The 25,945-nt window shown below is 39.0% G+C and overlaps 1 protein-coding gene across 4 annotated transcripts in view; it reads left to right on the top strand.

Moving 5' to 3' along the window:
* tiam2a (TIAM Rac1 associated GEF 2a) overlaps positions 1–25,945 on the top strand; it is a 262,182-nt gene that overhangs the window by 51,252 nt on the left and 184,985 nt on the right. For 3 of the 4 annotated variants that reach the window (XM_061895541.1, XM_061895542.1, XM_061895543.1), the window contains exon 1: positions 11,064–11,419. The exons of the other annotated variant lie outside the window; for it this stretch is intronic. The gene's annotated coding sequence lies outside the window, so the exon portion shown is untranslated. Of the gene's footprint in view, positions 1–11,063; positions 11,420–25,945 lie in introns of those variants that run through there. 4 annotated transcript variants of the gene reach the window in all.

Raw genomic sequence — 25,945 nt, 5'->3', positions numbered from 1 at the left:
AGCAAAAAACAGATAATACATTCTTACACCTTGCTGTTCCTGCGTCGTCTACACGAGAAACAAACATAAGCTTTGATTGAACAGTTGACGTCAGTTGACAAACCTGCTCTCCAACCATCGGAACTAAGAAAGTTAGTGCGAAGAAGAGGAAAAAGATGACCAATCAGAGAAAAACACCATTAAAGATATTTCCTACCTGTTAGCAGCCTACACCGCAGTGTCAGCGGCATGCAAACCACACACGCCCAAGCATTTATGCATGAAAATATTGATTAGCTGCAGATGCTGTGTTCGTCCTGACTCAAAAAACTTGACGGTCTAGCATTTGTACACAGACTTACTTATCGCTTGTTGTATTTGTGTGGAACCAAAACAGCGATTTCCTTGTTCTTATTGTTACACAATGGAGGATTGCTGAAAAATATTCTTAAAATATTTCATAAAACTAATGTAATATATCCTATTGTAATGTTTGTCAACTGTTTTGGGGGAGCCAAGCATGGAATATCCATTCATCCATTTTCTACCGCTTATTCCCTTTGGGGTCGCGGGGGGCGCTGGTTCCTATCTCAGCTACAATCGGGCGGGAGGCGGGGCACACCCTGGACAAGTCACCACCTCATCGCAGGGCAACATCGAATATGTTGACTTCAATAACTTCAATGGGCGGGGCTGCTATGAGATACGAGTGTTTTGAGTTCAGTTGTAGAACACAATGTGCTCTTAAATTTTTTTTGCCCTATTTACTATTTTTGCATATCCTGTGTTTCCCATACATTAATATTCTAATCCATTTTGACTACTTCAAGGAGAGTAGACACTATAACTATTCTCCCTCGATCATAAACACATATTGGGAGTGTCTGGGAATGTGGCTTGTCATTACAACTATGTACAGTAGGTAGGGTATACACTTGCTCATAAACACCGGGTCTGCCAGAGGATAAGAAGACACAGCAGGATGGATCAGTGTTGCCAGCGTAGTTATACCAGTCTAGATGCATTTATTTATTTATTTGAAACCTTTGATGACAAATCTAGTGACTTTTTCTGGTGTTATTGGGGACAACAGGCTTATTGACGATTCTACCTCCTCCATTTAAAAACACTATGACTTGAAAACATTTTTTTTTTACCGTTGTTTCAGGACAATAAACCACTTCTATTTTTCCTAAGCTTTGAACCCTGTGGCTTATACAAAGGAGCGGCTATCCATCCCCCCATTTTTCTACACCTTGTCCCTTTTTGGGTCGCGCTGGGGTGCTGGAGCCTATCCCAGATGCACTCAGGCGGAGGGTGGGGTACACTGAAGAAAAGTTGCAAAGGAGCAGCTAATTCATGGATTTGTATTCGCTGACGGCTGGTGAAATTAAATGGATTAAGCAAAGACATCAAACATTGTACTAAAATTATCCACATTAAGAAACTGTTCAAACGCCAAGTGTTACAAAGTACAACAAAGAGTAATCCTGATAAACATCTTGAACCTTGTTAAAAAAGGAGAAAATCTTATTCATCTCAAGGATGAATAAAGACATCTCTGGCCTTGTTCACACTGTGTGTCAATATCAATTGTTTTGTCCATATCGGACATGTATCAGATTTTTTCATGTCCATGTGAACAGTGCTATTCCGAGGCCCTTTTTGTATGTGCACATATATGGGATGCGTCCTCAATGTGAACGTTCCTGCGCTCAGATTGTATTCATTTGAACAGAATGTCATCAAAAAGCAATAAGCATATTATTATTCACCAAAATAAATAGTAAACCGCGGAGCAGAAAATAGGTGAAAACAATGTTTTAGGAACATCTCCAACTGCTCACCCACGCAGACATTCAAGCAGACATAAGCAAAGGATCTGGTTAAACTGCCAAAGCCAAAAAATATTGTCCTCTTCCTTCTTAATCTTCCACGTGCAATAATTCAGTTCAGAAAATGTTGATTTTGATTGCACAAAATCCTTGAAATTGCCACAAATGCGGCAGTACTGAGACCAAATAGAGCTGAAGTAATTTTTACTTACATAAACACTGCAGTGCGTGCGACGTCATGATTTTGTGTCCATATAAAGTTAAAGTTAAAGTGCCAATGATTGTCACACACACACTAGGTGTGATGAAATGTGTCCTCTGCATTTGATCCATCCCCTTGATCACCCCCTGGGAGGGGAGGGGAGCAGTGGGCAGCAGCGGTGCCGCGCCCGGGAATCATTTTGGTGATTTAACCCCCAATTCCAACCTTTGATGCTGCGTGTCTTTGGTATGAACTCACAACCTACCGATCTCAGGGCAAACACTTCGTATGTGGGTCAAATTGCATTCACATTAGAACTTACAATTTTAATTTTTTTTATGTGAATGGCCAAAAAAAGGATAGGATTTAACAAAAAAATCTGAATTGAATCCAACCTTGCAGTGTGAATGTAGCCAATGACTTTGCTGTTTTGTTTAATCTGGCACCCTTTGTAAACAATTAGGGTAGTTAATAAACATTTACAAAATCTTTCTATGTAAATATCTCATTTCACAACAGACTACTACATATCTGCAGCTTATAGTCAAGGGGCGGCTAATACGCATATTAAAAATCTGTTTTTCTTCTAAAATTTAGTCAGTGCGGCTTATAGTCTGGAAAATGCGGTAGGAAAAAAAAATCAACATGGAAAAGTAAATGTGTGTTTTTGTTTGGGGTTCTGGCTTGATTTTTGGGTTTTTGTTTGTCCAACAGTATTCATAAAAATTACATGCACAGGCGTCAAGGCCAATTATACACACTAGATTATGATGTCATCACAGAAACACACACACTCAAATATATTATGGACCTGTGGGAATCAATGCTATATTTGATAATAAAGTAATATATTTTTGCTATTAAAACATTTGGTAGCACCTTATTATTGGGAACATATGCACCATTAATTAGTTGCTTATTAAAGTAACACAGACTTAATTTAGAGTTATTTGGACACTAGGGGAACATATAAGGGATAGGGTTACTAATAAGTAATAGTTCTGAGGTTATTGGGGGAACACTCTTAGTTAATGGCTTACTGGTTGTATAATAAGGCCATGCAGAATAAGGCATTAATAAGAAATGAATAATGACTAATTAACAGCCAATATGTTACTAATTTGCTTGTTAATAAGCAACTAATTAATGGTGAATATGTGTTCCCCATACTAAAGTGTTACCAAACATTTTTAACCAATGAACGGTTGAGGGCTTTCGTTTCAGCATGTAACGACGCGTTCTGGTTACGTCATTTGTCAGCATGATCCCTTGACACTGCTGGAGATGCATCAGATGAGAAGACAGTTAAGAAGATATATTTGGCTGCTGGATAATGGCTAGCAGAGATTGGCATGGATGCTCGGCCTCCCACTGGAGCGCCTGTAAAAGTGCTGATATGCATCGGCCCAAAAGCCACATGACACAACACTGAGTTTGTAAGGGAAATTGTGACTATTTATTGAGCTTTTACAAAAAGGTGGATTTATTCAAAAGTATGACTGGTAGAGAGAAAATGAAAGACATTGCTGCGTGAACAACAATGAACACGGTCCATAGAAGCCTACTGATTGATTGTCTCCGGAGAACAAACCTGTTTCTTATCAGCTCATTGGTCCATGTGACAGATTGGCATCTCACTACAGAAGAACCAGAAGGCAGGAAATAAAGCAGACCAACATGCCTAAATAGTGCCAATGAACTATATTTTGTAAGGCAATAGAACACAAAAATACCAAGGAAAAATGTTAGGTCTACATTTAGTGAAATAAGTGTTATATATACTGATATATCATTCACTGTAAATATAATAATGACATGTTAATTCAGTCATTCATCCACTTATTGTCTGCATCAATAAAGAGTTGTAATTAGCGGGTAGAGTAAGAGCCCATTTATATCTACACCAATGCACCTCATCTGGCTAAATCATAATAAATTGTTATTAATGTTTTCAAATATTATGTTAGAATTAGGATAGACAGTACACCTTTATCCAGATTCTCACCAACATTGTGTGGCCAGTGTGCTTACTCTCAACATAAAGCTGTATAAAACTTGGTTTTGTGTTGTTTGCGTATATATTCTTGCAAACTCTATGTATCCAAAATAACACACCATGTGTTTAAAATGTATGAAGTATAAAAACATGGTCGCTCCTCTGGTGGCTTGGTTAACTTCCTCTTTTGTTTTGTAAACTTAAACGGGTCAGCAACACAGCCTCTTCTACCGCCGTCTCTCTCTAGTCTGAATAAAAAAAGAAAGTCCGTCCTCTAATTGGGTATGCAGAAACAATAGCACATAGCAACCAAATGTATAAACTATGATGAAGGAATGTGTGTTCATTTAGAAACAATGACACTGAGGTCCTGTATTAATTGAATATTAATTACTGCAAGACATGAATTATTATACAAACTCAATTTGGAATAGCTCAGCACAAAATGAAAATAACATGTTTGTTTTTGGACTTTGTGTTTGTGTGTTTCAGGTATTTGTTGCATTGTTGCCAAGTCTACCTATTTATTATTTTTTTTCAAAGTTGCTTGCAAATCTAAAGAGTAACGTTTTTTTGGGGCTTGTTTTTGAACTAGCAGTTGCTTATTTGCTTTTCGGTCTGTGCAGTAGATTGTTTTCCTTACCTCCACCTCCCTTTTCTAGTTATATATTCCTATAGTATGTTTGCTCAGCACGCTCCAAAACATAATCGTAACATATGTACAGTCGATATGGATGTGGGGCTCTTTGAAAGAAGCTGGTGCTCTGCTTCACTCCTCTCAAAGAGCAGTTTAGAAAACTGGCTATAAAAGTAAACCGGTAACTCGTTTTTGTCATGGAAACAATCACTGGCAGCAGTTAGATTGGATCAGAATATTTCAGATGTACACATCCCACTAATATACAATATACTCTAGTAGAGGGAATTATACTGACATTAGTCTGGCTTGTAATGTAGTATACGCATTCCATAAGATGCTGCAATATAGGCATCTTTGACATTGATTTAGAATTTTCCATCATTTAAAAAGGTGTGTGGCGCGATAAAAACTATGCACATTTACTGTAAAAATAGCCACGCGAAACAGTCTCAGTTCGAAACTATATGAAATAAAATGAAGAGAAATAACAATAGAATAAAGAAGAACTACAAATCTAATATAAAAAAAATAAAATACCATGTATAGTGTATATGTATACAAATGGTATAAATACAACTACAACAAAGAAGTGGACATCACTAGGCCAGTGCTTCTCAATTATTTTCTGGTACACCATCCACCCCAGGAAAAAGAAAACATATTGCAAACTCCGCCGCAACTATACATAGTATAATTTGTCAAAAAAATTGTTATAAGTACACCGCTCCATAACATTGTGTCCTTTTTAACAGTAAAGAAAACGCAAATAAATAAATACAGCTGAACTTACAGTAAGGAATAACTTTATCAACATTGTTTTTTAGTGTGTTACAAAAAATATTAAAAAGTGCATCAATTTGTCTGAAATAAATGTAGTTCTTATTTAAACTGTAAACATTTGTTGACCTGTCCAAAAGGACAGCAAAAACAAAGTTACAGAAATGTATGTAAAAACAACAGAAACAAACAGCAGTCATACACCACAATTAAAAATAAATCACTTTATCCATCCATCCATCCATCATCTTCCGCTTATCCGAGGTCGGGTCGCGGGGGCAACAGCCTAAGCAGGGAAGCCCAGACTTCCCTCTCCCCAGCCACTTCGTCTAGCTCTTCCCGGGGGATCCCGCTTTAGCGGTGGAAAAAAGATGGATGGATGGATATTAACATAAAAACAATGTATAAAATGTTTAAATAAAAACTACTTAAAAACCAGTATATTAACAGTTTCTTGATCCTTTAACATGGCCTGAAATTCCCCCAAAGTGATCAGCGCATGGCACCTCAGATTATTCTTTAAGTTATTCCATGACCATGGAGCAGCATGTCTGAAAGCATTTTTCCAAGATTTGTGTTGGCTCTAGGAACAAACTTTCGAAGTATGTCCTGCGATCTTAAGCGGTAGCAACTGGAGTCATTAATTCAAAATAATCAACAAAATTAACTGTGGAGGACAATATACAAAACAGTTTAACCAACAAACTATAATTAACTAAACCATTTGGGATGGTTTTTTGTTAATCTTCAAAATGAGGAAGTCAGGAATAAAAGCTACACGAGTATGTTTTGTAGTGTACAGCTTTTGGGAGTGGGGTTTGAAGCGTGATACTGTATGATACTGATAAAGCATATTCCCCAGGGTCACGCATGCCCCCCACCCTATGAGGAAGGGGTCGGGAACTTTTTTGCCTGAGAACCATGAAAACCAAATATTTTAAAATGTATTTCCATGAGAGCCATATAATACAAACCCCGTTTCCATGTGAGTTGGGAAATTGTGTTAGATGTATATATAAACGGAATACAATGATTTGCAAATCCTTTTCAAACCATATTATGTTGAATGCACTACAAAGACAAGATATTTGATGTTCAAACTCATAAACCCTATTTTTTTTTTGCAAATAATAATTAATTTAGAATTTCTTGGCTGCAACACGTGCCAAAGTAGTTGGGAAAGGGCATGTTCACCACTGTGTTACGTCACCTTTAATAACCTTCAATAAACGTTTGGGAACTGAGGAAACTAATTGTTGAAGCTTTGAAAGTGGAATTCTTTCCCATTCTTGTTTTATGTAGAGCTTTAGTGGTTTAACAGTCCGGAGTCTCCGCTGTCGTTTTTTACGCTTTATGATGTGCCACACATTTTCAATGGGAGACAGGTCTGGACTGCAGGCGTGCCAGGAAAGTACCCGCACTCTTTTACTATGAAACCACGCTGTTGTAACACGTGGCTTGGCATTCTCTTGCTGAAATAAGCAGGGGCGTCCATGATAACGTTGCTTGGATGACAACATATGTTGCTCCAAAACTTGTATGGACCTTTCAGCATTAATGGTGCCTTCACAGATGTGTAAGTTACCCATGTTTTGGGCACTAATGCACCCCCATACCATCACACATGCTGGCTTTTGAACTTGGCGCTTATAACAATACGGATGGTTATTTTCCTCTTAATGTGACTTTTTGAACAGGTGCAGTTGAAAACGGATGGATGAATTAAAATGCATGAGATGTTTTATATTTTGAACGTTATTTTTAACACAGTGATTACCAACAGAATTATTCATTACTTATCGTTTTAAGCAATGTCAGTTAAGATTTATCTGAGACCCAGATGCAGTCATCAAAAGAGCCACATCTGGTTCGAGAGCCATAGGTTCCCTGCCCCCAATGACGTGCAGTGAACTAAACGTCAGGTGAGGCGTATATAATTTTGGAGTTTTTTTTATTCTTTTTTTTTTCAACTTAAATTCATATGTGCAGCTCTAATCATTGTTGATTTAGGTTACACATCAGAGTAACAAGCAAAAAAAGGGAGTAATTAACTTTCATAAAAACGTTATCATAATGATATTATGATATGATAAAAGGGTCCAAAATGTATTTTATAAAGTTGTTATCAAATACTTTTTGGTCCCATTTGCTTTCAACAAAATAAATCAAATATTGTGAGTGTAGCTTACCTTTCTGTATTTGTATCTGAAGCAGCAATAGCTATCCTACGTGAAAACGTACTTTTTATGATCACATTCATTTTTTCTTAAAGTCCAGTCTAGAGAAGTATTTCATCTTGGATTAGGATATAGTATATCATCCTCCATATTGGCAGACACATTCATTTAATTCAATTTCATTCCAAGCAGTAAAACAATATTTTTGCATCTGACAAAAAACACCCAAAAACGCTGGCTTACTCTAATAAAAATTCCATCCTTCCATCCATTTACTACCGCTTGTCCCTTTTGGGTTCCCGGGGGGTCCTGGAGCCTATCTCAGCTGCATTCGGGCGGAAGGCGGGGTACACCCTGGATAAGTCGCCACCTCATCAGAAGGCCAACCCAGATAGACAGACAACATTCACACTCACATTCACACACTAGGGCCAATTTAGTGTTGCCAATCAACCTATCCCCAGGTGCATGTTTTTGGGGGTGGGAGGAAGCCGGAGTACCCGGAGGGAACCCACGCAGTCACGGGGAGAACATGCAAACTCCACGCAGAAAGATCCCGAGCTGGGATTGAACTCAGGACTACTCAGGATCTTGGTATTGTGAGGCACATGCACTAGCACCTGTGACACCGTGTTGCATTATAAATGCCATTTTTGTCATAAATACAGTTGTTTTTTTTAAAAAGGGGGGAAAAAGGCTGGCTTCCGCTGGAGAGACATGTGTCTGCTAGCTTGAGCGCCCCCACTTCTCCCAGTGTGGCGAGTCAGAGTACTGCAGGGGCATTGAACTGCAAGTTGACAATATATTGCCCCGTACCGTGAGGCAGACGTACTAGCTGCCTCATGGCCTGCCTTTTTCCTGTGGGAACAAGCACGCGCCCCCTCGCACGCACACGCTCAATACACTTTGCGTGCAGTGGTGGAGGCACCACCTATGTCTGCCTCACTTCTCCCGTTATTTTCATCAGTAAACACGGAATTTCCGCGATTTTGACCATGAAAATGATCAAAATATACAGGAACCACACCAAAATCACATAAAAAGCATAGACCAGTAGAGAAATATTCGAACTTATTTTATCACTTCGTTTTTGAACATCTCGTGGTTAAGCCACCTGGTGGCAAGGTGAGGCGCTGCCTCACTTGCCTCCCCTGACAGCACTCACTGTCTACCCCTGCTATAGGGCAGTGTTTTTCAACCTTTTTTGAGCCAAGGCACATTTTTTGCTTTGAAAAAATGCAGAGGCACACCACCAGCAGAAATCCTTGAAAAACAAATCTCAGTTGACAGTAAAAAGTTGTTGTCGCAATTGTTGGATATGACTTTAAACCATAACCAAGCATGCATCAATATAGCTCTTGACTCAAAGTAGGTGTATTGTCACCACCTGTCACATCACACCCTGCCTTATTTGGACTTTTTTGCTGTTTTCCTGTGTATAGTGTTTTAGTTCTTGTCTTGCGCTCTTATTTTGGTGGCTTTTCCTGTTCTTTGGTATTTTCCTGTAGTAGTTTCATGTCTTCCTTTTAGCAATATTTCCCGCATCTACTTTGTTTTAGCAGTCAAACATTTTTCTGTTGTTTTTATCCTTCTTTGTGGGGACATTGTTGATTGTCATGTTCGGATGTACATTGTGGACGCCGTCTTTGCTCCACAGTAAGTCTTTGCTGTCGTCCAGCAATCTGTTTTTGTTTACTTCGTAGCCAGTTCAGTTTTAGTGTTGTTCTGCATATCCTTCCCTAAGCTTCAATGCCTTTTCTTAGGGGCACTCACCTTTTCTTTATTTTAGGTTAAAGCATTAGACACCTTTTTACCTGTTTCCGACATCTACAAAGCTATTAGCTCCCTGCTGCCACCTACCCGTATGGAAGAGTATTACATGGTTACTCTGCCGAGTTCTAGACAGTACAGACACTCAACAACAACACGTCATTTGCAGACTATAATTACTGGTTTGCAAAAAATATTTGTAACCCAAATAGGTGAAACTAGATAATCTCCCACGGCACACCAGACTGTATCTCACGGCACAGTGGTTGAAAAACACTGCTAGGGAATTAGACGCATGAACATGTTTTACAGTCCAAAAACACAATTATTTAACCACAACTATAGCCACTCAGGAGAATATCATACATCAGTCAGGGTTTAAAAACCTCACGTCATTCAAACAATTGAAGTTTTTCGAAAATATGTGTATATAATTGTCACTTAGAAGCCTACTGAAATGAGATTTTCTTATTTAAACGGGGATAGCAGGTCCATTCTATGTGTCATACTTGATCTTTTCGCGATATTGCCATATTTTTGCTGAAAGGATTTAATAGAGAACATCCACGATAAAGTTTGCCACTTTCGGTGCTAAGACAAAAGCCCTGCCTCTACTGGAAGTCGCAGACGATGACGTCGCAAGTGTGGGGGCTCCTCACACATTCACATAATCATTGTTTATAAAAAATGCTATTCGGGCCGAGAAAACGACAATTTCCCAATTAATTTGAGCGAGGATGAAAGATTCGTGTTTGATGATATTGATAGCGACGGACTAGAAACAAAAAAGAAAGAAAAACGCGATTGCATTGGGACGGATTCTGATGTTTTTAGACACATTTAGTAGGTTAATTCTGGGAAATCCCTCATCTTTCTATTGTGCTGCTAATGTTTTAGTGAGTTAAATAGTACCTGATAGTCGGAGGTGTACGTCCACGGGTGTCTTGACGCGCAGTGTCTCAGGGGAGTCGACGGCAGCTATGGACGGGGAAAGCTCAGCTTTTCCCCGGTAAGAAGCGACTTTTTAACCACAATTTTCTCACCGAAACCTGCTGGTTGACATTCCGTTGTGTTTCATGTTCGCTTGATCGCGCTCTGATCCATAGTAAAGTTTCACCTCCAGGAATTTTAGACAAGGAATCACCGGGTGTTTGTGTGGCTAAAGGCTAAAGCTTCCCAACTCCATCTTGATACTTTGACTTCTCCAATATTAATTGAACAAATTGCAAAAGATTCAGCAACACAAATCTCCAAAATACTGTGTAATTATGCCGCTAAAGCAGACGACATTTAGCTGTGTGTGTGTGTAGGGCTCATACTTCCTAAAAACCCGTGACGTCTTGCGTGCACGTCATCATTACACAACGTTTTCAAGACGATACTCCCGGGAAATTTAAAATTGCAATTTAGTGAACTAAAAAGGCTGTATTGGCATGTGTTGCAATGTTAATATTTCATCATTGATATATCAACTATCAGACTGCGTGGTGGGTTGTAGTGGGTTTCAGTAGGCCTTTAACTGTGTATATAATTGTCTCTTAGGCTTGTTTTAATTGCGCCGGTATTTCGTTTCTCTCGCGAGATCTGACAACACAAATTATTGCTGCGCGTTTGTCTCTATCGGCCACCGTAGTGAGCTAATTAATGTTATTGCCAACACCTGAATGTTTTCTACTCTTTCCTCTTAGCTATTGGTAACCAAACGTAGTTATATAAACTCAATTCAGTACTTTTTTTTCTATAAATAAATACAGTTTGTGTTTTGGGAAACAAGTTTGTTATTGTGTCGAACAGAAGAGACGAGCTTGGTGCCTCCCTCTGCTCTGCTGCAGGCGGGGAGGGGGAGGAGTTGAACCCCGTAATGTCTGGGAGGAGTCGGCTCTCTCTCAGCGCTCCTCCTGGGTCCTGCCTGGAAACCTTACGAAGCGAGGAAGTAGCATCGTTTTTTTTGTTTGCTTCAAAATACAACAAAGCCTTCTTTTGGTTGCCGTAAAGAGGGAAAACTCTTTAGGGAATGTTTTAATGGAGGAATCACACTAACCGGTGAGTTTGCAACTTATTTCACAATCAGGCGCCTTTTCCTTAAAACGTCTCACTTTTTAGTTCACATATTTTTTTAATCCAATCGACTATGTTGTTTACTTTATAAAACTGCTGCAAAGAGTTCAAAAATATGTTCGGCCAACAAGTGGATTGTTCCACTCAACTAGAGGCAACTTATTTATAGTCATGCAATGTCTATCTGTTCATTGTAATACGAATGCCATTTAAAGCCATCCATCCATTCTCTACCGCCATTGAAACAATTCCGAAAACTCTATTAGAAGTGCATTTCGCTTCATTAAAAAATGACCATACTGTGTGTAGCTTGTCTGACTTATGGGAACACTGTTTTTTCACAAAATCATAGCAACAGCAGTTGTATTTATATGTTTAGATCTATTGTTGTGTGCTGCTTGAAAAGGCTCCTAAAGCCCCATGCCGAGCCAACAAAGGGGCACTGCCCCCCTGGAGTCAGAGTCCTGACCACAGCAAACAGAGCCAGGAAGGAGTCACCGTTTGTCATTTTTTGGCCCTTAGAGTCATGGCAACGCGTAGTTGTCATTTTGTGAAACAGTTGTTCTCAACTTACTTAACTTAATATGTGTTTATCTGTATGTGTAATTGTTAAACAGCAGTTTCGCCAAATTATATATCCTACTTTACCATGAATTGATTAACGTGGACCCCGACTTAAACAAGTTGAAAAACTTATTCGGGTGTTACCATTTAGTGGTCAATTGTACGGAATATGTACTGAACTGTGCAATCTACTAATAAAAGTATCAATCAATCAATCCTTACCTACCTTGTTTACAGATTACCCTAGGGCAGGGGTCGGCAACCCAAAATGTTGAAAGAGCCATAGTCGACCAAAAATACAAAAACAAATCTGTCAGTAGCCGCAAAACAAATTTAAAAGCCACATTACATACAGATAGTATGTCATGAGATATAAATTAAATTAAGATTACTTAAAGGAAATTAAATGAGCTCAAATATAGCTACAAATGAGGCATAATGATGCAATGTGTACATATAGCTAGCCTAAATCGCATGTTAGCATCGATTAGCTTGCAGTCATGCAGTGACCAAATATGCCCGATTAGCATTCTACACAAATCAATAACATCAACAAAACTCACCTTTGTGCGTTCATGCACAACATTAAAAGTTTGGTTGACAAAATGAGACAGAAAAAGAAGTGGCATTAAACACGTCCTAGAAAGTCGGAGAAAGTTGTACATGTAAGCAAACCATGGTGAGTTCAAAGACCGCCAAAATTAGTAGGACAAAACAGCCCTCGCCAAATATTCGAATCAGTGAAGCATGTTTAATACAGTGTGCTTTATAACAATTAGGGAGGTTTGTGTCATGTTTGTCCTCCTACAGAAACAATATTAAAACAAAAAATATATTTTTTACCTTCATCTTTTTCCATTTTTCAAACATTTTTGAAAAAGCTCCAGAGAGCCACTAGGGCGGTGCTAAAGAGCCGCATGCCGACCCCGGCCCTAGGGCTATGTCCACTTTGTCGTAGTGCTGCTTTTATTAATCGGGTAATTTATCGATTAATCTGTTTGATTAAATGAGTAATCATATAAAAACATACTTTCTAGCCTCAATGCCTCTCTTAGGGGAAATTGTTAAAATAAAGAAGGATTTTTATAATGAGTTTTGGTGTTTCTTCTTTTTAATGCACATGACATTGAATTTGCACTTTTACCATGGGATCATCAAGATTGATTGTATTTTTTAAATTGAAAAAACTGTGTAGCCTAAAACCAGGTAATAGATAATACATGTGTTATTGTTTTGTTTATTATAAAATTCTGTTTTTATGAGACATTCATTGTTTATTATTACACTCTTCCTATATATGCAGGATACTTTCTAGTAACGTGCTGCATCATCGATATAGTGATTGTGTCAACTCTGTTTAAAAGATGTAAACACTTCACCACGTTGTCTGTTTTTTTTTACTTTTAAATGATTGCAAAACATCTCTCTCCTGTCTTTTGTGGGCACTCTGCCGTCTCTCTAACACTGTCTTAGAAAAAATGTCCGCGAATGTTATCATTGAAACAGGAAAATGTTTCTAATAAAATGAATCGATAAATCATTGCAGCCCTACTTTGTCATATTTCATAGTCAGCCTGTTGATTCATTTGAGCACTGCTGCCACCTAGCACGATGCTTGTGTATTGTTTAAGCATGAGTAACGGCACTTCTACTCGAAATCCCATTGCCTCTCATGGCCCCCCCCCCACAACTCCCCCTTTTTTTGAGAAGCAATATTTTGAAGCATGCACAACCCAGATGCACGGATGAAATCACCGGCTAATTGTTGGGAGTAATTTCCTTCAATGTTCTGCTTGAATGCCATCCAATAGTCTTTTATACCTACATTATGTGTGCCTATGTACTCTTTTGGGATATTTATGTCCTAATTAGTGATTATTCAACGAGGTATTGAAGTTGTGGAAACACTGCTTACCTCGTTTGTATTGGAATTAGACTGGGTTGACACAAGCACTCGAGTTAAGCGATACTAAATAAATGTCTGGCAGGAGAGACAAGCCTCATTGGTTCTGTTTTTTTTAATCAACCGTAAAGAATTAGTCTTTGACTTTTATAATTGTAGTTGAACCAAACACAGAAGTTGTGGCACCACGTTCATATTTTTGTCGTATGCGGTTCAAATAGTTGAGGCAAGGAAAATTCTGCCCGCCACACGCAACATGATGATTGTATTATTTCACTTTTTCCGTGGTTGTTATGTGACGGCGATTGAGTGTGACCCGTTATTTCCTTCTAGTGGCGAGCATGTGATGCTCCTGGTAGTTCTCTTTTTATGACACGAGGAGGAGGCCCCCTATCATATGTGTTGATGAGTGCCAGCAACATAAAAAGGATTGAATAGCCGAGATTGGCGCAAGGACAATAAGGAGCAATGGCATCACAACCACAAGAGCTTTCCTCATGCAAGCACTCTTGTTTTGATGTCAGTTGATTTAGTTTGAATTATGCATAGCGGTGCTGGCTAATGGACGATGGAAAATGACTTTTCTTCTCTTTTGTTGATCTGTGTGGCCAGTGAGAATTTTGGAAAGGTTCCACTATGCTGTAGCCTATTAGGAGGTTTGAGCTGTTGTTAATTCTAAGGTTGACAATGTTTCATGTCTTCTTCCCGCTGCATTTTTCTCCATATATGGAGAGGAGTGCATGTGACTTATCAGGCATGGCTAACATCTGTACTCGTGTGACACGTTGGCAACTTTTATGGTGTAAACGGTGCACATATTCCAGACTAAACTGAGTTTGAATGAATTCAATTGGACTGAATTGTGACAATGAAATATCCTTTTATGGCTTCTAGGTTGTTGTTTCTTGCAGTGTGCATGGTCGAGTCAGGCTGGCGCGATGGTGACATGTGTGTTTCTATTTTCCGCCCCTGTGGTTTGGATTATTTTTGTGTTCATGCAGCAGCATCTGGAGAGGTTGCTATAAAAAGAATCTTAACTAGAGGCCCGAGACTTGTCATTTAGCAGGCCCAAGTCAACTAAAAGACACATGACTGGCTTCTGCACACAGTTGACCACAGCTTTTGCTTCTAGTAGCTTCATACTTTTCTCACTGCATAATTCAGTGGGTGAAACTTTTGAAAAACTTTTTTTTTGTGGCCCCACACACAGACACACACACACACACACGCATGCCATCCACTTTACTTTGTGTGTCTTGCGCTGCACAAACAGAAACCTTCTGTCCGAGCTCACCAGAGCAGCGCGGTTTTTTCCAGCTGAACAAGGTGTGCCCAGTCGTGCACTCTTAACAGCCTTAAGCCTGGGGTGGAGATTAACGCATCAGTTTAAATTCAGTGGCATCCTTCAGGGTCACCTGTGAAAAAGGATGGTCTGTAAACTGTGGAAAGAAAATGAAGATTAAAGTAAGGCCCCAGCTTTAACGATTTATCACAAGGTGCAGGATTAAAAGGTTTTATGTGGATGATTAGAGCCGATGTTGGAGGAGGAAAGTAAGAGGGAGGTCGCTTTCTGCACTGACTCACTGGCCAAAACATTTTACAAAATTATTGTGGTGTAGTGCACTGCATCATACTGAAAGCTGTTACTATTGTTTTTTTTTTTGCTTGCTAAGGAAACCAAAATATTAGACATAGATGTCAGTGTGATGCTGTGCACTTGTTCACAACTACAACCACAATAATAAACATGCGCCAACATATTTGCGTCCTTTTCTCAAAATTATTCTTAGTCTATTTGATTATTTACTGTTAGTATCTGGTTACTTTCCGTTGTAACATGGTTGTATCCCACTTCTGTTAAAATGTAATAAACACTTATTTTTCTGTTATTTGAATACTTTATATTAGTTTGGGCAATACCACAAATGTAGGTATGGATCCAATACCAAGTATATATGTGGAAGTATTGGTTGTTGTACCAATGGAAATACTGTACTGATAGAATTTTTGATCACAATTATAATGAGACAAAAACACAGGGTGACGATGTAACAATATCAGTTTAATATTTAAAATATTTGCAACTATTGGCTCTTTTTTAAATACTTTGTTTTTTCCCTTACAGTCCTCTTGTGTACAGCACTTATTCCCTGAGATTGTAAAAAAAAAATAGCAAAAAAGATCAAATATTTTGTGATAGTAAAAAATATCGATCTAACCACTGTAGTATCGATAATACACTGACACTCTAATTGGTATCGTTACTGACGATATTTGTGTTGATCTGCCCACCTCTGTTTACATTCCAGAGCTCTAGCTTAGCAGTTAGCATATCTTTCTATGGTGTGAAGTGTAGCATGTTTAGCTATTCCACATCCTACAATGATAGAGTTACTTGTAAGAAGCATACAGAAGTTTATTTACTGCAATGGAGTTGAGTATTCCTGTTTACAAATGGCTTTGTATTGTGTAGGGGCGTGAGCTGCCAGCTCCCTAGCGAGAATGATTCTTTACGTTTAGGGCACAGTCACTGTCACATTTGCAGCTAGAAGGTAATCAACAAGACTTAGCACAATATAACAATAGTATTTAAAGCTCTATTGTCGGCCAAATTCATCTCATTTATACCGTTTATAACGCGCAACATGTTAGGCCTGGGCGATATATTGATTTTATCCTTAAATTTGAGTTTTTTGTTGCAGTCAAAGCGGTAGAAAATAGATAGATGGATAGATGGATTAAAAAAATTTTTTTTTTCCTGTCCTTGCTCTGGCATACTTTTTGCTCCATTTGCTTCCGTAGCCCACACCATACTTCCTTAGCGGAGATCCACAAGCCTAGCAAAACATGGTTAATGCTAATGATAAGGTGAGCAAGAAGTTTGTACATAGCAAAAAGAAGTGTTTTCAGTGCTTTAAATGTCCGGAAACAGGTGTGGGACAGATGACTGCATGCTGCAAAGTTTCTTTAAAAAAGGCAGCAGCACAACACACTTATACCAATATCTGAAACAGCATTGAGCCGAGTGAGGGAAATGCAATTCTTTACGAGGTAAACAAGACCACAACAAAAACAACAAACTCTACCTAAAAAGCAGCTTACTGTGGTGAAATCACAAAGTAGTATTCATGATGAGAAAGGAGCACAATGCACAGAGCAATCTCTAAAGCAGTCACCCTGCACATCCAAACCGGACAACTCGTACACGTGTGTGCTGCTGCAAAACTCTCATGGAATTATAACGCATGTAATCATTAATATAGGGATATAGTACATGTGCAATGAAGTGTACATTGTCTTTAACAACACTAACAAGGAGCCCAGGATATTCTATGGCAAAGCCTACGTTTATCCACATGGCAAAACTATAAGGTAATCTCAATGTTATACTTGTTTTTGTATTTGCATAAAATGTACAATATTAAATTTTTATTTACAGAACTGTTTTATTCAAGATTGAACTTTTAAGTTTGCACTTTATTGATATGATTTATATTTATTACTATTTAATGATTACTGGTATCTTTTGGAGTTTATTTGTTTGCACGCAATGTGTAGTGCAACATTTTTGTATTGTATTTTATTCAAGCAGAAATATTTCTTCCCAGAACAAGCTCCTAAATTATTTAATTGAAAATAATTGCATAACAAGTAAAATTTCTATCTGGTCTAAAAAACATTATACAAATTAGAATTTTGCTAAGACTAAGATGCAGTGTGTGCATTGTTATTTCAAACAACTATCCGTCCATCTATTATCTATCCCTTGTCCTTTTCGTGGTCATGGGGGGTGCTAGAGCCTACCCCAGCTGCACTCAGGCGGAAGGCGGTTTACACCGTGGACAAGTCGCCCCTTCATCGCAGGGCTAACTAGGGCTGGGCGATATTGGCTTTTATTAATATCTTGATATTTTTATGCCATATCGCGATATACAATATATCTCGATGTTTTTCCTTAGTCTTCAATGAACAATTGATGCATATAATCACAGCAGTATGATGATTCTATGTGTTTACATTAAAATATTTTTCTTCATACTGCATTAATGTATGCTACTTTTAAACTTTCATGCACAGAGGGAAATCACAACTACTAAGTCAATTGACCAAAACTTTATTTATTAAATACTCTTCATTCTCTCACGGGTGACGTTTTAAATGAAAGAACAAATTAGTAGTGCTGCTTGCTACCTTTTGTAGTAACACTTCTGCTGCATACTTTGCATATTTCTGATGTCTGCTGAATATCTTCTCGTTTGAAGCCAAACCACCGCCAGGTGATGGACCCCCCTGCCGTTTTTTGAGGCATTAATGTTCTTCCTCCATTTGTGATGAGTTTCGCACCTTCTCTCTCTTGTAATGTCACTCAACTCGTTAGGCTCCGCTCTGCTTGCGCCACCTGCCTCAGCTAACGTTAGCCGTGCTGCTGCCTCTCTGCTCGGCGAGAGTGTGTGACGCTACACGCGCGACAGTATGTGACGTATGTAAGAAGGTGGGCTTGTTTTGCGTCTCTGAGAGAAGGAGAGACAAGGAGTGAGAAACGCCTGTAGTGTAATGCCCGCAGCTAAAAGCAACTGCGTGACAACGTATACTCGAATATTACGATATAGTAATATTACGATATAGTCATTTTCTATATCGCACAGAGACAAACCCGCGATATATCGTTTATATCGATATATGGCCCAGCCCTAGCGCCAACACAGATACAGTAGACAGACAACATTCACACACTAGGGGATTTTTAGTGTTGCCAATCAATCCCCAGGTGCATGTCTTTGGAGGTGGGAGGAAGCGGGAGTACCCGCAGGGAACCCACACAGTCACAGGGAGAACATGCAACTATTTTTTGATCAAATAAAAGCAAAACTTGTTTTGAATTATCTCTGTCATTTGTATTTTTTGCTTTCTTTAAAATTAGGGAAAACAATACTAAGTGAAGTTTTTAGCGAAACATTTGTAGTATTTATTTTTATGACATATCGCCCAGACCTACAATGCATACTGACATCTAATGTACAGAGTTCTAACGATAAGCTGCATTCACAGAGAGTCCCAATATAATGTCTTTATGAGTATGGGCGAACATGTAGTTCGAGAACTATTCATGGTGACCCTAAAAAAGTGTTTGGGAAACACTGCTATTATTTGAATAAAAGTAGCGTTATAACAGCAGTAATAACAAGCAAAGCTCCCACACAATATTGAACTACAATATTTAAGGCTTAAAAAGTGGTGCCTCAGCTAAGTGATGTGTTTTGCAAGCAATCATGTGATTATAGAAATGTATGAACACTTATATGGAATAAGGAACACAATGCTGGTGTACTGATTGATAACAAGCAGTTTATGTCTTGACAGTGAAGGAGAACCTTGTTAAAGTAATTTTTAATGCTCAAGCACATTGATGTTTCTGCTGGCTCTTCGTTGAAAAGATGTTTGAACACCCTTTATGGACAACCACCAATCTTGTTTATATGGAAATATGCCATCTAAGCCCTTGCTCTTTGGCTTTAAGCCTGCTCTTGGGTCGATCCCAATGACAATGGAAATCATGATTGATCTGTGCTTCCTTGGTCCACTCGCCATCAGGTGTCACTTACTATCCTATTGGAAAGGCAAACACAGCTGGTGCGACGGGCTGAAGTGATCACTGAGAGGTTTTTCACTTGGCACCAGTTCCCTTGCATTGTCCCCTGTGATGGATGGTGCAGTTTCACATCTACACCGTGTCCCACCTGCTCATCAGTGGGCGGAGATAGATAGATTTACTTTTCGTCCCTAAAAACTAGGAAGTCCGCGCTTCATCTGTTGTCGCGTTTTAAACTCTGAATTTACATAGCCTCTTTAACTAAATTGAATGAATTATAGTTCTTTTTCCAACTAGTATTACCCCACATCCACCTATTTTCTTTTCAGTGTATGCTGTTCAGGGTTACTGGGGTCTGGGTAAAGGGTGGAACAGCATGGCAGACTACAGCGTGGACTGGTCATCAATCAGTTAGCAACAGAAGAGGGCTTTGAGTGGAAATTGACCCTGTCTTATGCAAAACCAACTTGTCTTACCTGTTAGTACCTGTTTTTGTGTATTTGGGATTTCCATAAGTCCCAAAAATTTAAGGTCAAACCATGGAGGCATGGTGGGGATTAGAGGTGAGAGAAATAATAAATTTTTAGATGCGTCATAATTCGGACATGGACGATTGTAGAATCGATTAGTAAACGTCAATAATCAATTTATTTATTGTAAATAAAGTAATGGAGACAGTTCTAAAATTTGGCTGACTGCAGCTAGCCACTTCACCGATAGATCCGACCAGCTCCTTTACTATTGGGCACTAGTTTTGCTCACATTTTCATTAATTTACTAAATGTGGCAATTAATTAAACTGTTTCTTATTACAAATTATTTGTTTTTTAAAAGTTGCATTTGATAAACGTTTATTTGGTGAAACAAAAAGGAATGTAAAACTGCATCCGTATACATAAAGTAAAGATGCATCAATTATCAATTTTTTATCTAACCGTAGCTCCTGAATCGTAATCGAATTGTGATGTGCCCAAAGATTCCCACCTCTAGTGCGAATATTTATAAAACAATCTTGCCTTCATTCATACTTTCTCCAAATAAGCCGTTTGAATTTGAGGAGCTAGTGACGTATTTGTCTCTAGTTACGTGAGCGGACATTTCCAGGTATAGTGAAGATTTACCTGAAGAGCTTTGTGCCAGTCCGCTATTGTAGTCTGAAGTTGTAGTCACTAAGTCCCTTCTTTTTCGCTCTCGTCTTGTGGGGCAGACGGTCTCGTACATGCACATGCATCCTCATAGTTGTAACCTATATCTGTCAGGATTTGGAAGCACTAAAAACTATAACATGGCTGACAGGTAGAAGACACAGTTGGAGTGGAGTAAATAGCAGTTTGAAGGTTGTTTGTAAAACAGAATCTATGCAACATTTTGACCAAAGAAACCACCATTACATGTTATGTAGACCATTGGTCCCCAACCTTTTTGTAGCTGCGGACCGGTCAACGCTTGATAATTTTCAGTGTTGACAGCTAGATTTTTTGTGGTGATGTTCCATAAAAATTGATGTTAAAGATTTCTTTTTTTGTGAAGAAATGTTTAGAATTAAGTTCATGAATCCAGATGGATCTCTATTGCAATCCCCAAATAGGGCACTTTAAGTTGATGATTACTTCTATGTGTAGAAATCTGTATTTATAATTAAATCTCTTGTTTATTTTTCAACATATTTTTTCCAAATAGTTCAAGAAAGACCACTACCAATGAGCAATATTTTGCACTGTTATACAATTTAATAAATCAGAAACTGATGACATAGTGCTGTATTTTACTTCTTTATCTCTTTTTTTCAACCAAAAATGCTTTGCTCTGATTAGGGGGTACTTGAATTAAAAAAATGTTCACAGGGGGTACATCACTGAAAAAAGGTTGAGAACCACTGCCCTAGTGTGTGTGAATCTGAGTGTGAATGTTGTCTGTCTATCTGTGTTGGGCCTCCAACGAGGTGGCTACTTGTACCCTGCCTTCCGCCTGAATGCAGATGAAATAGGCGAAGGGACAAGCGGTAGAAATGGATGGATTTAGTTTTGTCTTGTTATTGCTGCTATTATGACTCCCCTTTGTTTGCATTAAAAATATATTTATTTTTTTAGCAGCTCTTTGCTTGCCATTGTTTTTGAATGGAAAAAAGTTGAATAGAGTTATTTTTTTGGAGCCTAATAAGCAACACAATTACAGTATGAATACATATGTAGAAATCAAGTAGTCATCATTGTTGTTGAACAAATGTAGTCTTTTTTTTAAATTATTTTAATAATTTGTACTCTTTGGGAACTTTCGTAGCTGTATAGCAGTGTCTCCAGCACAACATTGGTATTCGGAAATTGATGTTCTCATTTTAACTGTTCCTATGCATTCTCTATTTAACAGCACAGGATGTGGTGATCCTATTTTTAACAGACCCAAAGATCTTTAGAAGATCTCTGGCAGCAATGTTTTTTATTTAGAGGTGCATCATTAGCACGCTTCTCATGGTTCATCCTTCTCCACATTACCAATAGGTAACATGATGTCCAACTTCCAAGCCAGCCAGGCAAATATATTGTGATTTATTTATATATATATATATATATATATATATATATATATATATATATATATATATATAGTGGGGCAAAAAAGTATTTAGTCAGCCACCGATTGTGCAAGTTCTCCCACTTAAAATGATGACAGAGGTCTGTACATTTCATCATAGGTACACTTCAACTGTGAGAGACAGAATGTGAAAAAAAATCCAGGAATTCACATTGGAGGAATTTTGAATTCACATTGGAGGAATTTTAAAGAATTTATTTGTTAATTATGGTGGAAAATAAGTATTTGGTCAACCATTCAAAGCTCTCACTGATGGAAGGAGGTTTTGGCTCAAAATCTCACAATACATGGCCCCATTAATTCTTTCCTTAACACGGCTCAATCGTCCTGTCCCCTTAGCAGAAAAACAGCCCTAAATTATGATGTGTCCACCCCCATGCTTCCCAATAGTTATGGTGTTCTTGGGATGCAACTCAGTATTATTCTTCCTCCAAACACGACGAGTTGAGTTTATACCAAAAAGTTCTATTTTGGTTTCATCTGACCACATGACATTCTCCCAATCCTCTGCTGTATCATCCATGTATCCATATTGGTATATATATATATACATATGGTAAATGGGTTATACTTGTATAGCGCTTTTCTACCTTCAAGGTACTCAAAGCGCTTTGACACTATTTCCACATTCACCCATACACACACACATTCACACACTGATAGCGGGAGCTGCCATGCAAGGCCCTAACCACGAACCATCAGGGGCAAGGGTGAAGTGTCTTGCTCAAGGACACAACAGGCGTGACAATGTTGGTAGAAGGTGGGGATTGAACCAGGAACCCTCAGGTTGCTGGCACGGCCACTCTCCCAACCGCGCTACATATATATATATATATATTTTTTTTTTACTGCTCTAGCTTTGTCATGTTGGTTCAGTCATTTGGCAGGCGGCCAGAGTCAACACATTCTGGTTGCTTAATGTCCCTGGCAAGCATGTATTGACTAACACAACATGCTCAATTAACTCCCTCTTCAAAGAAAGAAGTAATTGTATCCAAAGAATGTGTTACCTGCAGCGATACCATCGTCAGGCCTTGTTTGACTGACAGGCCTCAGCTGTCAGACAGAAAAGGATATGTAAGCGTACTGCAAAGAATGTTGCTACAACAACTGTCAACTGTTTTTGCAGCCTTAGCGGGTAAAATTGCTAGATTATGTATCACATCCACCAAGCAGTAGTGTTATGCAGGAAACCAATGTGTGTTCCTTTAATGCCTTCTTGCATGATGCCCAAAGGGTTATCTTAGGTTTCTTATCTAACACTAGCACTATTCCACCGGCAGTGCCAGGGCATAATCTCTTCTCTGCTATTGCATAAGAGTTGTTGAACCCAGGGAATGCGATGTCTGCCCAGGGGGCGGAGGGACCATCTTCTTCTGTCCCCTAGTGGCTTGCTGCACAAGTGTAATGAACAGTTGTCTTGACAACAAAATGTGATGGGTACCAGATATGGTACTTTAACAGGACCTCACGTTCATTTGAAGACTCTGCACCGGCCTCAACCAATTAACAGGCAAACAAGCATTTATAGCAGACTCAGCCTCTCATCAAGGGTAGAGCTGCATGATTTTGAGAAAAACAACAACTGCGATTGTGTTTCGATTTGCTATTTTTATATTTTATACATAAAAATGCATGAAACTGCAAAATTAACAAGTGAAGAAAGACATGTTATTTATAGACTGTCAATCAACATATTCTTGCCTCAAGCTGCCACACATTTAAACAATATGCAATAATCTACTTTCATAAATATTTGGCTTTTTGCAGACTCAGAGCTTTTGTCAACATCATGCTCTTAAACTAAAGAATTAACTGATCAGAAATATACAGTGTTTATAATGTCAAGTAATTATAATATATAATAATGATGCAAGTAACCATTTAGAAAGATATACACTTATTTATCCCTATTGTAGAATTGTTTACCATTGCACTGTAATTGAAATGTAAATAACATTTACCTTTCCTAAATAAATAAACAAAAAAAGACTCTGATCTCTCTAAGCTAATTTTTTACTTAAAGACGTTTTGAACAAAAAAATACATTGGGTTTTCTTCCTTTGTTGTTGTTATTGCCATCACGTGATCAAATCTTTCCCACTCGTTCGTCAGTGTTGATGGGCTTAGCCAGGATTTCCACTGGATGCGGAACGGCTGCTGAACGAAACAGCCGCGGAACCGTTCTGTTGCGGGTCCGTTGTGAAGCGAATTAGCGCAGACTTTACAGAAGCAAAAAAAAAAATCGGTCCTGCCATCAATAACACGTGCTAAACAGCAACACCGACGACAGCTACCAGATATTTGCTGTTGTTTGCTCAGGTAGCAAAAATTAAATACAAAGAAAAGCAAGCTATGCATTAAGCAGAGGTGTTATAAAACCACAGGAACCGATGTGCAAAATAAAATTAAGTGCTACCATGTAAACTAAACAGCAGCTTTAGTGTAGAAGCTGAAATACTTTTTAAAGTGCCATTCAGCTCGGTATTTATCTTTAGCAAGATAAACAGTGTAGTAGATGCTGTGATTACCTTGCAAAGTTGGGGCTGGATGTCTTTCAAATCAGTGTCCTTGTCTTGCCAGATGGTAGCTGTGCTAGCATTAGCATCTCTAGCTCCCGAGTATCTTTATGCCGTCACAACAGGTGAGTGCTCAGATTAGTCGTGCTGCCCCTACTTTATCGCTGCTTTCCAAATGTTACAAATAGCCATATTTTTATCCATCCATCCATCCATCCATCTTCTTCCGCTTATCCGAGGTCGGGTCACGGGGGCAACAGCCTAAGCAGGGAAACCCAGACTTCCCTCTCCCCAGCCACTTTGTCTAGCTCTTCCCGGGGGATCCCGAGGCGTTCCCAGGCCAGCCGGGAGACATAGTCTTCCCAACGTGTCCTGGGTCTTCCCCGTGGCCTCCTACCGGTTGGACATGCCCTAAACACCTCCCTAGGGAGGCGTTCGGGTGGCATCCTGACCAGATGCCCGAACCACCTCATCTGGCTCCTCTCGATGTGAAGGAGCAGCGGCTTTACTTTGAGTTCCTCCCGGATGGCAGAGCTTCTCACTCTATCTCTAAGGGAGAGCCCCGCCACACGGCGGAGGAAACTCATTTCGGCCGCTTGTACCCGTGATCTTGTCCTTTCGGTCATGACCCAAAGCTCATGACCATAGGTGAGGATGGGAACGTAGATCGACCGGTAAATTGAGAGCTTTGCCTTCCGGCTCAGCTCCTTCTTCACCACAACGGATCGGTACAACGTCCGCATTACTGAAGACGCCGCACCGATCCGCCTGTCGATCTCACGATCCACTCTTCCCCCACTCGTGAACAATTTTTATCCAACAAAGATTTTTATTTTTTTAATCAGAACGTTTACCAAACTTTAGATTTTATATTTGGGGGTGCATTGTTTGTAAACCCTTTTGGTGCTGTCTGCCATGTTGCTCTGTTGCTTTCAGTCACAAACGAGAACATTACTCTTGTAATACGTCATCACAGAAGTCTCGCAAGATTAGAGCTGCCATATTTTGTAACAGAGCTCCATTCAACCAATTCATGACTTTTCAACTGGACATTGACCAATCTATATTGGATATAAATCAATCCAGAGGCTCGCCAAGCAATGTATTCATAGCTTCAAAGTTAAAATCGTTTTTTGGTTTGTACCGATTAGTTTTTACACTGCTGAGATACATTCCATTGATGTGTGCGAGTGTGTTTGGGTGTGTGCGTGTGTGTATGTATACATTTTTGTACTTGAGTTTTGACATGTACTACCCATAAATAATTGACTGTTAATGCACATGTATGTTTTTAATCGTAAATATCCAAAGTACATATCGATAACAAACAAACGGTATGTCTA

The sequence above is a fragment of the Nerophis ophidion genome, linkage group LG03, assembly GCF_033978795.1.
Source record: "Nerophis ophidion isolate RoL-2023_Sa linkage group LG03, RoL_Noph_v1.0, whole genome shotgun sequence".
In the NCBI taxonomy this organism is placed as follows: domain Eukaryota; kingdom Metazoa; phylum Chordata; class Actinopteri; order Syngnathiformes; family Syngnathidae; genus Nerophis; species Nerophis ophidion.
Note: the sequence above shows the minus strand (reverse complement) of the source record. Positions and strands in the feature narration are given on the sequence as shown.